The sequence below is a fragment of the Equus przewalskii genome, chromosome 30 (genome assembly GCF_037783145.1).
Source record: "Equus przewalskii isolate Varuska chromosome 30, EquPr2, whole genome shotgun sequence".
NCBI lineage: Eukaryota > Metazoa > Chordata > Mammalia > Perissodactyla > Equidae > Equus > Equus przewalskii.
The window spans coordinates 11799870-11813658 of NC_091860.1; the positions used below are offsets into that span (position 1 = coordinate 11799870).

Below are 13789 nucleotides of genomic sequence, written 5' to 3' on the forward strand. Positions count from 1 at the left end.
ACTTAGCTATTTAAGTACTCTATTATGTATACTATACTATAATTGCTGTCTTCAACGATATTAGGTTAAAATAATTGGTACCTAAAAATGCATTTTGAGACTCAGGAAATCTCAGCTCTACTTTCCACTAGTAGAACAAGGAAGCGTTAACAAGATAGATTTCAACTGAAGAGCTGCAATTTCCTTCATAAGATAATAGATCATACAACAAGCGCCCAGGAAACATGGTCACTGAAGGCGACATGGAAATATCATGTGGGGGCCACTAACCACAGAAACTTCCTCCATTTCACAAACCTATGAATGACAGGCAACAATGAAGAGCTTCGGAACAATGAATGAACCAGATAAACATGGCCACCTATTGTTTATGAAGGCTTGTTTTCTCAAAGGATTGTTGCCTAGCTAAAAATCAAACACCTAGAGAAGATTTTGCCTTTTAAAGGTCACTCAGTGAAGTTATTGCCACACACATAAAACATGCAGCGAAAGTAAATTAAGTCCCATCAGTGCTGAAAAGATGCCAACTGTCTGCTACATTTACTCACTTTCTGTTACCGACCAGGTGCTGAATATATTTCGACTACGTTTACTTACTGGCTGTCTTGGCTCTGTCCAGCCTTTCTAGTCGCATTTTCTCGTCATTTAATCTTGTCTCAAGCATCAAATGGAACCTTTCTCTTATTTCCCCACAGTTCAGCAGGAAGCAGGCTGTAACTTCCATCCAGTCTCACTGTAGTTTTGGGAATACTGGGAAGGATGAAGCACACGCAGAATAACTCAGAATTTCTACTGCTCATTCCCAGGGCTTACCCTTGATCCCTAATAAGGCTGGTTTGCTCCCAGGTTCCTCCATGTAGCCATAGCTGTTCCTTCAGTGGAAATGCCCTGGAATCCTGTTCCTCAGGGTTTAGACTAAAGGACCTTCTGGAGTCAAAGAGAAAAGCCTTTTACCTCACCTCAGCTTGCCTTGTCTCATGCTCCAGGATTGACCGCTGCTAGGATGACTGACATCAACGACATATTTTTTTTTTGAGGAGAAACCACAGCCTCAAGAAAGGTATGTGATTCGACCATATGGGCCTTTAAAATAAAATCAGCCAATAGTCAATCACCAAGCAATGGTCTGACTTTAATTTATTGGCACAGTGTGTTTACCATCAATTGCCCAGTGCAGGTCAGACTGCAAATTTAAGTTCAGTTTCTTTTCAATCTTATCTCATCAAGGATTCAACCTTACATAGTGTTTTATTATTTGTATGTTTAAAATAGTTTGAAAGAATATATACCAAATTTTTAGCAAGTTGTTTCATCTAGCTGGTAGATTACAGATATTTTTTATTTCTTATTTTTATTTATTTGTATTTTCTACTCTTTTTACAGTAAATAGTCATTTAGGGCATAATAAACTTTTTAAAAGAAAGTAATAGCAACATGAAAAAAATTATTCTCTTGGCCTTGCTATAGGCTGGAGAGGGTTGATGTTGGAAACTGGGAAATCTACCTTACAGCAGAGAAAGAAGGGGGGCCTAAACTAAGACAGTGGGGATGAAAAGATATTTTAGAGGCAAATTGACAGGAATGGATGACATATTTGGGTATAAAAATGGTAGTGAATCTTCAAAGATGACCCTCAGGTTTTTGGCTTAAGAGAGTAATTGAATAGTGCTACTTTAACCAAGTTAGGAGACGTAAGGAAACAGTCTGAGATGAGTTCAATAGGGACATGAGGAGTCTGAGATCCCTGTAGGATATTCAACCAGAGATTAGTAGTAAGAAGCTGGATTTGGAGGCCAGGAGAAATGTTGAACCGTGATTCAGATTAGGAAGTCATTGCTGAGGTTATGGCAGAAGTCAAGGTGGTGAATGAGATTGCGGAGAGAATGTGCAGAAAGAGAACAAAAGACAGATGTGGGAAGGAATCCCAGGGAGCAGCCATGTTTAAGGCAGGGGCAGAAGACGAAGAGCCCAGGAAAAGGTTTTCCAAGGAGGAAAGAGCAGCCCGAGAGAATGGGATCACAGACATGGAGGGAATGATGGCAACCACTCTCAGCGACTTCACACTTGCTGTAGGCCAGGTGCTGTGTTTCACCCATGCTACCCCTATCCTTCTGGCAACCCCACGTGGAGGACATTGCTGTGTTCCTTTACAGAGAAGGAAATTGATATCCACAGGGTAAGAAATTTGCCCAGGGTCACACAACTATCAACTGTAAAGGCAGAATCCAGCCTTGGCCTTTCTGACTCTGTAGTCCATGCTCTTTCTTCAGTGTCATGCTGCTTCATTAGAATGTATTGTAAGTTGCTGTATCTGTCAACTGGCCTACATCAAGATAGAATCTAGAATCTTGACACAGTTCTTCAAACAATAGAATGGATGGCCAGCTGAGTCTTTTTGACACCGCTACTTCAGCTAGCCAGTCACTCTCCCGGGAACCCCTCTTCATGATCCAGCAATTTTCTCTAGCTTTAAGACCCACGCCCTGTTCTTGGTTGGTACTTATACGATATAGACTGTTATGTACATTGTATGTTACCCTTGCAAGTAACTCAGTGAGCCAGTTTTATATATATATAAAACACTCATTGGAAACATCTCTGCTTCCCTTAAAAATTTGGTCAAATATTATCTTTTGAAGAAAGTAACTTTACTTTCTTACTTAAAAAGTAAGAATAATGAAAAATTAAATTATAAGCAATCATTTTTGAGATCAATAATAACCATTTAAACAGCCAAAGAGAAATGTAGGATTTTGACATGTCAAGTAATTCCAGAATGTTCAATCTGAACAGAACAGAGGTAAATATTTGCAAATGGATTAACAAGAGAGCAGCAATTAGAAATCAGACAATTACACAACATAAAAAAGCCAAGATCTTTAGATAGAGACATCATAGACATTTTATAGAGCATGGGAAAAAAATTAATAAAATATTATGCTAGAAGTAAAAAGAATTCAAGGACATCAAAGACATAGGTGATTATTCTAGTTTCATAAGCATTCACTGAATTTCTCTGTGATTGGCAGATGGTGATGCAAGAGAAAATTCTGAAGCTATATTTCTCGTAAGAGATAGTAAATTTCAACATAAAGAGATTGTGTAGAAAAATTTCAGATTGCTTTTAGACAATAAAATATTTTAAAATTAAATATTATTATTTTCGCTAAAAGTATAGTAGCTGAACCCAAGATATTTAGTTATTTTGTGCCCCTTCAACAGATCCATATGAATTTTCTTTCCTAGTCTTTAATAAGATTGACATGGATGACTCCAGGTTTATGGTAAGAATTATGCCAAGAGGACTTAATTGATTTCACTAACACTCTAGGAAAGTGACTGAAGGATCGATCGGGAATCCTCATTTCCTGGCTTATTTAGTCCCTTCCTGTAATTACAAGTCATATAGTTCTTTAAAGAAATGAAATTATTGGCCAAGCAACCAGGCCCCTAAATGAATGTAAATGTGTCTGTGGCTAATGAAGATGTACAAGATGGGGACAGTGAGGCCTTCAGAAACCAGCGATATAGAAATAAGAAAGAAACCTGGTTCCAAGTCTCAATACAGTGCTCTTGCTTTTTTTTCCAGATTTTTGTCATGTTATAGTTTTTAATACTAAGACTCAAAAGAAAATATTCAGTGAAAATAAAAAAGCAACCTCAAAATAAACGAGTTGAGATGGAAGAGTAAGTGATGGTGAAAAGTACTTAGGTCAAACAGGCGTGTGAGAACAAAGGGCATGTATATGCCAGGGATACACATATATTTCACTGTCGCAATTTTCTAACAAAATATTGAGAGAGAGAGATTTGGCAGAATTGGACAGATTAGATTAGACATGCACGTTTTTCTTTGTGTTTGAAACTTTAAAGTAAAAATAAAAAACAACCTAATAGCCAACTTCCATTACAAAATCAAGATGCATTCCTAAGGGAAGACATCACTAAAAGTCTTTTTTGGAAAGCAAGGGATAGACGAAGGGTTCAGTGCGCATCAGTTCTGGATGGTACAGGACAATGAATGCTGCGCTTCTAGAATTCTTTAATATTTGCTCTGACTCCAAGATCTCTCCTCTCTCGTGTTCTCATTAGCTGTCTCTTCTCACACCACAGGAAAATTTATTCTTTCTAAGGAACCTCCTGCCACCCCCGGTGCAGCTGAAAGAACCTAGGCTCCCACCTGCTCCCAGTTGCACTATGACTGTTACCCCTGCCTTTACCACCAACTTCTGAACTCCCACGTGAAATTGCCTAGATAGACGGCTTCAGGCTTTTGTCAGTTTTCTACTTCTATTAACTTCTTTAATAAACTTCATTTTTTTAGAGCAGTTTTAGTTTCGCAGGAAAACTGAGCAGAGAGGACAGAGATTTTCCATGTGTCTCCTGCCCCAACACGTGCATGCCCTCTCTGACTAGCAACATGCCCCACCAGAATGGTGTCTTTGCTACAACTGATGAACCTACAAGGACACGTCATTATCACTCAAAGTCCATAGTTTACATTAGGGTTCATTCTTGAGATTGTACATTCTATGGATTTTGACAAATGAATAATAACATGTATCCACCATTATAGTATCATACAGAATAGTTTCACTGCCATAACTTCTATTAATTCTTACATTAGAAAATAAAATTTAGTTAATAGAGGGGACACCTGGATAATAATAAAAACAAATTGCTTAGGCTACTCTAAACGGAACAAAGATGGTTAAACAATATAAAATAATAATGTCTTCATTAGCCTAACTCACTGCTGAATTATTCTTTGTTAGTAATATAATTATATAGGTGATTTACAAGGCTTTAACTAAAGCTCAGCTGCTAGCAAATTGCTTATAGCAGAGAGCTGACCGCAGACGGTCTAGAATGAAAAAAGAGAAAGAACCACAGGTGAAAATAAAAGGCACAAATCAGAGAGTTTCGTACATTCTAAGGTCACGGCCTCCCCAAAAACTCACATCACTCAGAGGGTCCAGGGGAATTCCACTGATCAGCAGACACTTCACTGAAACCACACTGTCCTTGTTCAGCCTACACTTGACAATATACATTCAGTCAGTGTCTTTCCTCATCATTACAAATTAGAGGCCTTGAATATGCTTTTGATCTTTCCATTTGCTTTTCCCTGATCCCTGATCCTGGGATGTTTCTCTGCTTCCCAGATCCCTGGCTGTTTCAGTGCTTCTCTGTGGCATTTTCCTTCACCTCGGATGTCTGTAGGGGAGAAAAAAATATTCCTTTACCCTTTTAGGTTCTTCTGCCTGGTTTAAGAATTAAATCAACATGAGACAGAATAATAGGAGAAAATCAAGCAAATTTAATAACACATATATATGGGAGAAATCCAGGAAAGCTGAGTAACTCACCAAAATCCTTGAAGCCACCACCTTAAATACCGTCTTCAGCTAAAGACAAAGGAGGATGTTGGGGGTAGTGGTTTGGGACTTCAAAGAGGAGGAAGGCAATTCATATGGAGATGGAAAAGCCAATGTTTGGTAAACAAATGTTTGCCATGCCTTGCAAGACAATGAGACATGGAGAAGACTTTGATCAAAAAGGCCTTGCTAGGTTCCTCCTTGTCTACCACACTTAGATCATAATATACTGTAGTTTTCTATGATATTAGCTCCTTCCTCAAACAGGCCTTCTATCTTAAATGCTTTTAGGCAATTAAGGGAAAGTCAAAGTTTCTTCCTGAGTCTTTTGTTCCTAAAAATAATTAAGCCAAAGAGACACATTTTGGAGTAGCAAATTCTGTTCCCTGACATGCCCAACTCACCAGATATGCAAAGCCTGCTCATTCCTTAAGGCCAATTCAGTTGTCACCTTCCACCTGAACCTCAACTTTGTCATCTATATTTGGGGTTAATAATATTTGCCTTTTAAGTTGTGTGTTGAAACACTAAAATAAATTACACACATTCCTGTTGCTTAAACAGGGAAGTTATTCATAAACAATGGTTATTTTTATTATCTTCTGAACTTCTAAACTTATCTATATATGACCTTGACGTGTAGCATTTTATTTGTATTATGGACACTTATGTATATATTTTCCCTACCACTAGATTGTAAGTTTCTTGAGGCCAGAGTCTGCTTTATTCATCTTGGTATCCCCTAAGGCATGGCAAGTTTAAGCATAAAAGTAAATGCATAAACACGGCATTCAGGTACTGAGTTAGCGTATCAATTCTATCTGTAGCACAGAGAAGTGAATCAACTTAACCAGGAGAAAGAATGCGCTAATTACATCTCAACCTAATCCAAACCCAGTGTCTCATTCATACTAAGAATAATTCCTACAAGGTTCTGATAGTCCAATTTCACAACACAGGACAAAACACAATTATTGATGTAAGGATGATGAAATCCAGAAATCCTCAGGAGAATGGAAGATTAGGTTGTAAAATGCATGAACCATTTTAAATTCCCTCTCTCTCGCTCCCATGGTGACGTGGCTGAAGTTCATTCACAACTATCAGTCTGTAAAGTGACAGTGGTGTGAGAGAACGAGGCTAAGATTTGGAATCTGATGGCTTAAATTTCAGTCCCAACTCTGTCACTATTTGTTTTATAACTTAGAAATGACAATCTCTCTCAAAGTCGTGGTTTTCTCATTTCTAACATGGGAATAAAGATTAGTAATTCAGAGATTATGAGAATTAAATGAGATGATGCACCTAAATGTGCTTTAAAAATTCTAAGATATCATTAATATTTATGTAACACGGGATCATAATACTCATCCTGATAAGAGTATTTGTTTTAATTTAAAAATTCCTTTGAATGAAATAATGTGATGTCCGGGACTTGCTTTGTAGTAGAGATGGCAGAAGATAGAGGACACAGAGAAAGCCACACTGGCCATGTGCTAATGATCATTGAAGCTGGGTGATGGATACCTGAGGGTTCACTATGCAATCTTGAAGTTTTCCAGAATAAAAAATGCAATTTCCTATTTTACTTACTTTTTAATTCAACTTAAAATAAGTTTTGTGTAGTGAAGAGTGCAAGCTCTTAAATCCCAGAATTTGGGTTCTTCAGTTTCTCCATCTGCAAAACAAGGATGATAGTCCTAATTCTTATCACATAAAGCTGTTGACAGGTTTGGATGAGAAAATCCTCTTAGACCATGTAGCATACACAGGGCCCGGAGTCTCATTAGTGCTCGATATATTACGTTATTATTCTGGAGCCATATAAAAACAAACCTATGTATTTAATTATAGGAACATTTTCCATTAAACTCTTGGAGTGGCTATAAGCTTTTAACCAAAATGAGATGACATCATTTATTGCATTTATTTTATGCAATAAATCTTGCATAGAAGTATTCAAGAGGTATATGTAAACTTACAAAAAGATTAGCTAGCAAACTTTCAATAAACCGACATTTCATCAGTTTTTCATCATTTTTGACATGTTCCATACCGATTTTCCCAAGTTTTATAAAATTACTATTTAAAGGTCCACCATTATCTAATATTTCAGAATCTTTCTCACCACTATATGTGGTGAAATTGTTGCTATAAATAGTGTTATAATTTACTAACAGTTAAAATAGGGTTTCCCTTACATGGATAAAGAAAAGTGGTCTATTTTTTTAATTTATCTAAGCAATATAGAAAAGCTCAATAAAATAAAGTATAAAATAACCTCAATTTCTCTACTCAGAAATAAAGGCTCTTCACACTTAAAAACTCAATTTTTTTTAGTGTTTTCTTTCACATAACCAAATATTGTAAATGAATTTTACTGCATTTATCAAGCCAAGAACCTTACCCAGTAGATTACCATACATTTACTCTAATTAAGTAGATATCTTTCTCTTTCAATTAGGGGCACTTCAATACGCTTCAGTGCAAAGCTCTTGAAATCAATATGGTTCCACTAAATTGAAAAGAAGGAAAAACAGGGCAAGCGTCAGCCGTATTCTAGCATCACTCTTGTCTCCTGAATGTTTCTTTTATTTAACATTCTGAAAAATGGAATTAGGCAATGGCATGTAAGTTTCACCTATCAATTAAGAATTAATTTCAATATAATTTCAGATGCAAATCTTAGCTTCTGGAATGACGCAAAAGATCATTTTAGAAAGTCAGAGAAGCTTTGAAAAACTGATGAAATGTACATACAAAAACAGCCTGGCAGCCTTTTTTTAGAGGGGTCTCCGGCACCTGCAGCCCAGCCAAGGCCTCCCCTTGGGCCCACGGACTCCAGTCAAGCTCCCTGCTCTGGTGAGCGAATTTTTTATTTTAGAATAAAGCACTGCTGTTCTGAGAGACCTTTGGTCCAATGCCGCTGTATGAGCCTGGGGACTTTGATATTCACCAGTTATATTTTCCCCTCTCTCTTAGGGAGAAAAAAAACCAGAATTAACAGGCCATGGCTACTATTAAGCAACTTACCCCAAGGCTCTGCAAGTCCTTTCCCAGAAGACGAATATTGCAACAAGGGAAAGATAGGTTTGCAAAATGCCTGTAAGAAATTTCTCTCAGTTCAAAATGTGTGCATCCTTGCCAGTTAGGGCAGTTATTAGAGAAAATCTGCCCAGTGAGCATGAGTCCAAAGGGAAGAGACTGATAGCTGAAGGTCTTCTCACAGATCTTTTCTTTTTTTTTTTAGGAAGTTTAGCCCTGAGCTAACATCTGCTGCCAATCCTCCTCTTTCTGCTGAGGAAGACTGGCCCTGAGCTAACACCCATGCTCATCTTCCTCTGCTTTATACGTGGGACACCTACCACAGCAAGGTGTGCCAAGTGGTACCATGTCCGTACCCGGGATCTGAACTAGCAAGCCCCAGGCCGCCAAAGCAGAACGTGTGCACTTAACCTCTGTGCCACTGGGCCGGCCCCCTTGCAGATATTTTCTATTCTAGAGGAGGTGGTAAGGGGCAGAACACTGCCACCCTTTGGAGGACAAATGCACTCAGGGTCACAGAGCCCAGCTGTGTGCTGCAGGGCTTCTTTGTACCCACTTTTGCCCAAGTAAATAAGAGTTCTGGATCATTCCAAGATTTTATGAAGAAATATCTCATTTGTACGTGCCAGAAAACTAACGAGAGTAATATCTAGATATTGCTTAACACGGTTTTGGGTAGAAGACAAAAGGGACAGTTGAAAAACCCTTTGACTCATTGTTGACTTCTGGTGCCCTGAAAGTTCCGTTCTTTGCCAACTCTAGAGAATCAAAAGTATGGTTTTTAAGAGAAGTCCTTTCATCCTTGATTTTGGCAAGGTCCTAAAGCAATTGCCTTTTAAGTTCAGATTATTTTGCAAAACAAGCACATAACCAACCCCCAACCCTGTTACATACATTATCTTAATCCTACATTCTGTGTTGCTTGAATTGTGTTAGTGCAAGTGAAATGAAAATAGAAGCCAAAATACTGTCACTTGCCAAATACTGTGGAGTTGCTTCATATACAAATTAATTTATGAGAATGTATCAAGGGAATTTAGCTATAAGCGTTGGTATGGAGTAAAAATGGGAAGAGGACACAAAGGCAGAGGAGGGGAGAAAAGAAGAAAGGAGAGAGGGGAAAAGGAGAGGAAGAGGAAATGATTTAAAAAATGTGGGTGATCTCTTCTAGTGGCTGCATGAGTGTGTGCCCAGGAGGTCAACTGGCACCTAAGGAGTGGGAGCCTGACGAATCTGAGACGAAACTCCTGGTCCCCAGACATCCGCGGATTCACAAATAGCTTGGCGACAAAATTACATTTCCAAACACAGCTTTCACTAGTGCTGCCATTAGAACATGCAAGACACTTTATCATTTAAATTAAACTTGGTGACAGCATCTTACACGACTTCCTAAGTTGCACCACTCAATGCCAAGAATATACGCTTATTTTAAAATTATTAAGAACATTTTTGACACAAGATAGTCACCAAATTTAAAATACCCCTCTGACATATTTAACCATATTCAAAATGCAACTTCTGCTGAATTTACCACTGTACAGACATACGCAAATTTTGAAATGCCAGTTAAGAGTTCCTCTGATCTGCAAAGCATACTTATAGGTCATAAGTCAAAGTATACTCAGAGGTCTTAATTGGTTCCTTGTTTTTTCTTGAATTATTACGGGAGGAGAGGGAGACAGAAGTTGGTTATAAGTCTATTTTCTCTCTATCCTGATTAACGTGTTCTATTTTAGTTGAAACTAACAGTGACATTTTGAGGAATCAGTGGTGCATCTTCTATATCTAGCATATTGGACAATCAAAGAGAATCATTTGTGAACATCCCCTTCTATAGGCCAAAAATTAATAATCATGCAATAATCAGTAACAATTGCTATTTTCTTTATTTGTTCTTTAGCTTTAAAACAAATTGTTTATGATTAAAATAAAAAAGAACTTTCAATTGTAAAGATATTATTTAAATTTGATCAAATATTTCATGTATGAGCTAAAATTTGCGCTTACCAAACAAAAATATTACACCTTGCAATTTACGCTCTTAAATTTTTAACACAAATAGAAACCCCGAGTGGTCACAGAGAACGGCAAATCTGAAGTAACTCAAGTCATTTCTTGTCTTCACAATGCCTATGTTATAATTGTTCATTTCAAACCTATGGTTAAATGAAAAAATATGTAATACTACATATTTGGAAGGCTTGGAAAAGGCTTCCAAAACTAGCTTCAAAGATACCAAACCTCCACGAAATTATTCTGTGGACAAATAAGCATAGATGAGTCCACAGTATAACTACCAGTTCTTAAATTAACTTGCAGCACAATACAATGTTTATTAAAGTCATTAAAATGCACTCATTGGAAGCTTACTCCATAGCAAACTCAACAGTAACCACAGCAATTGTTCAGAATTGATTTTTCAGGGCAGGCATAATTTATCACTAAAGTTGTTTAAAATTGCCAGCACATGATGATTTTTCTAAAACCACATCGATTTTTGGTTGGTTTGGTTATTGTTTTTGAATTCTCTACATCAGTGCATCCCTTTCTTGCCTGCATCCAGGACTGACCACTCTCACCTCCAGACCCTTGGTAACATCGCTGTGAGGATTGCTCTATACCTAAAAACTTCTTTCACAACGTAATAGGTAAATTTTATGGTAGTTCATAAGCTGAATGCAAGGTACTAATGCTTGCTTGCTTTTTGAGCATAAATAAATAGTCCCTAAGAAATGTTTCAGGCCAGCCGCTCTTTACCCTGCTCTGTAGTTTTCAGTACTACTCATTCAGCCTGGTCTAATAATGACTCTGCGCCTGGCCATCTTTGTTCTCCCATTGGACATATTAGGGACACTGGATGTGCTCAGAAGCATGCAACATCATTCACTCCATCCAGGAATCAAGTGGCTCAGGAGGTAGATGTGTCATGAGGTGAACCCTGCAGTCTCCCAAGATACTCAGGAGCTGGGGTGGTAAGTAGGAGCAGGAGAAGGATGAATTTGTTTCCCACTATGGACTCATGACCTTGAAAAGTCTTTGAGGAGGACCACGAAGGACACTGCTCCCCTCATCCTGACTATGAGACATTCAGGCAAAGAGAGAATAAATAGTCTTTGAGAGGGCCTTGGATGAGCCAAGCAAGTGAAGGAAATGGGACAAGATCATTTGAGGCTAAAGGGGACACATTGATCACAGAACAGGGGCTCTAGAGGGCACAAGAAAGGCTGGAAGGCCCTAGGGAAGCCAGTTGGATCAGGGGATGTTGTCTGGGGCAATAACTTTGATATTTGGACCAAGAACTGAAGTTTGGGAATAGTTGACATGAAGTCAGTGAATGTCTTTAAGGAGATATTTATTTTAAGTGGGGTAAAGCCCCTTTGCATCACTACTACCATCAGAATCACTCTGAACTCTTGTAAATATGCAGATTCTTCACTCCACCCAGGACTCTCCCAGGTGACTCTAAGGTACCCAAACCTTGAGAACCATTGCTTTAAGGTGGTGTTTTCTAAACTCGCGAAGGCTGAAGAATTCTGGGACATTTATCACCAGGCAAAAGAAACATTGCTTAAAGTCAATCACAGCTCACATTTATTGAACACACCCTGTGTGCAGGGTACCATTCTAACTGCTTTCATGAATTTACCCATTTACTCCTAATAGCAACTCCATGTAGTACTGTCTCATCCGTCTTCATTTCACAGGCCAACCACCCTCTTTGCCAACTCATTGAGTGTGGATTAATTTACCATCTGAATCTCAGGGCAATCTCATTTCACATAACCACAGTTTCTTAGATTAGATTCTGAGCTCTCTAATGCCTGAGGTTAAGCACAGATTCACAGTTCTCTTTATTTTACAAAGCACATCATAAACTTCTTTGCATAAAATAGAAGCCCCATATACCTTGCTGCTTCTAAGAAATCAAAGAGTCATTCTGCTTTTCGTCCGGTGCATTTGGCAGTGTAAACGTCTAGCATGAAGATGTGGAGACAGAAGTTGGCAGTAGAACCCACTGCCGAAAGCAGAGACCTTTTGAGTTACTCTGGCTGGGAGTCAGAGTCCTGCAGAAATTGAACCAGGAAAAGGAATACAGAAAGATCATCTGGCTTGGCTGGCTGCCTTAGCCCAGATCCTGGCCAGTGAAGAGAATTTCAGTGCAGAAGAGAAAGGTAATAGATATTTCCAGTTTCCTGTCACACCCCTTCTCCCACATGCTTATCCACATTCTATCAGCCTTCTGAGAATAGTTTCCAGTTTACTAAAAGCATATATTCATCTCTAATTCTGTGTACACTTGCCTATACTTTATGATTTGTACATTGTATGTTTTCTAGTCTCTGATTATTCGGTAACACAAAACTAACACTTCCAAGCTTTGTGCCATCCATCTCCAGCCTGGAAACAATCAGAACAAATGGGTAGGCTGTTTCCTTCGCTAAGTCAGTATCACTCTCTTGAATCTTGAAACATGCATTAAGTACCTATTACTGTTCAAGTTTTTCTTTTTTCTTTTCTCTTTTTTAAATTTCCATTCAGGTTTTTCTATTTAATCCTAACAAACTGGAGGGAAAAAAGGTATCCATATCTCTATTTTTTCCCTCAGGTTAAATTAAAAGAGAGAGACTTGATGGGGTTAATAATTTGCCTAAAATCATGTCGCTGGTAGGAGCAAAAAGTAGGACTGAAGCTATGCCTGACTTCAAGGTGTTCTCTTTCCACCATATTGTGATATCAGTGCCCAAGCTATTTTGTTCATTGTTTCATATGTTTATGTGCTATCTCCTTAAACAGAGAGAAACATATTCACAGAAACATGGAGTCTGTCCTTGTACTGGTGCTGTGCTAAGCACTCAGTGGGAATGCCATCAAAAGAAGAGATGTCACAAAGCTGGAGGCATCACGTTCCCTGGTTTCAAACTATATTACAAAGTGGTAGTCATCAAAACAGTATAGTATTGCCAAGAAAACAGATACGTAGATCAATAAAACAGAATAGAGAGCCCAGAAGTAAACCCACACATATATGGTCAATTAATTTATGACAAAGGAGCCAAGAACATACAATGGAGAAAGGACAGTGTCTTCAACAAATGGTGATGGGAAAACTGAACAGTCACATGCAAAAGAATGAAACTGGACCACTATCTTATACCATACACAAAAACTAACTCAAAATGAATTAAAGACTTGATTGCAAGACCTGATTCCATAAAACTCCTAGAAAGAAGCATGGGCAGTAATCTCCTTGACATCAGGCTTGATGATGATTTTTTGAATTTGACACCAAAAGTGAAGGCAACAAAAGCAAAAACAAACATGTAGGACTACATCAAACTAAAAACCTCCTGCACAGCAAAGGA

At 38.2% G+C, this 13789-nt stretch overlaps 1 long non-coding RNA gene across 1 annotated transcript in view; it reads right to left on the bottom strand.

Moving 5' to 3' along the window:
• Positions 1-13789, bottom strand: part of LOC103543761 (uncharacterized) — a 102125-nt gene that overhangs the window by 32631 nt on the left and 55705 nt on the right. Inside the window, exons 2-4 of the long non-coding RNA XR_011534991.1 lie at positions 6972-7056; positions 4962-5217; positions 598-750 (exon numbers count right to left, since the gene is read on the bottom strand). This is a non-coding gene — a long non-coding RNA (uncharacterized lncRNA). The remainder of the gene's footprint in view (positions 1-597; positions 751-4961; positions 5218-6971; positions 7057-13789) is intronic.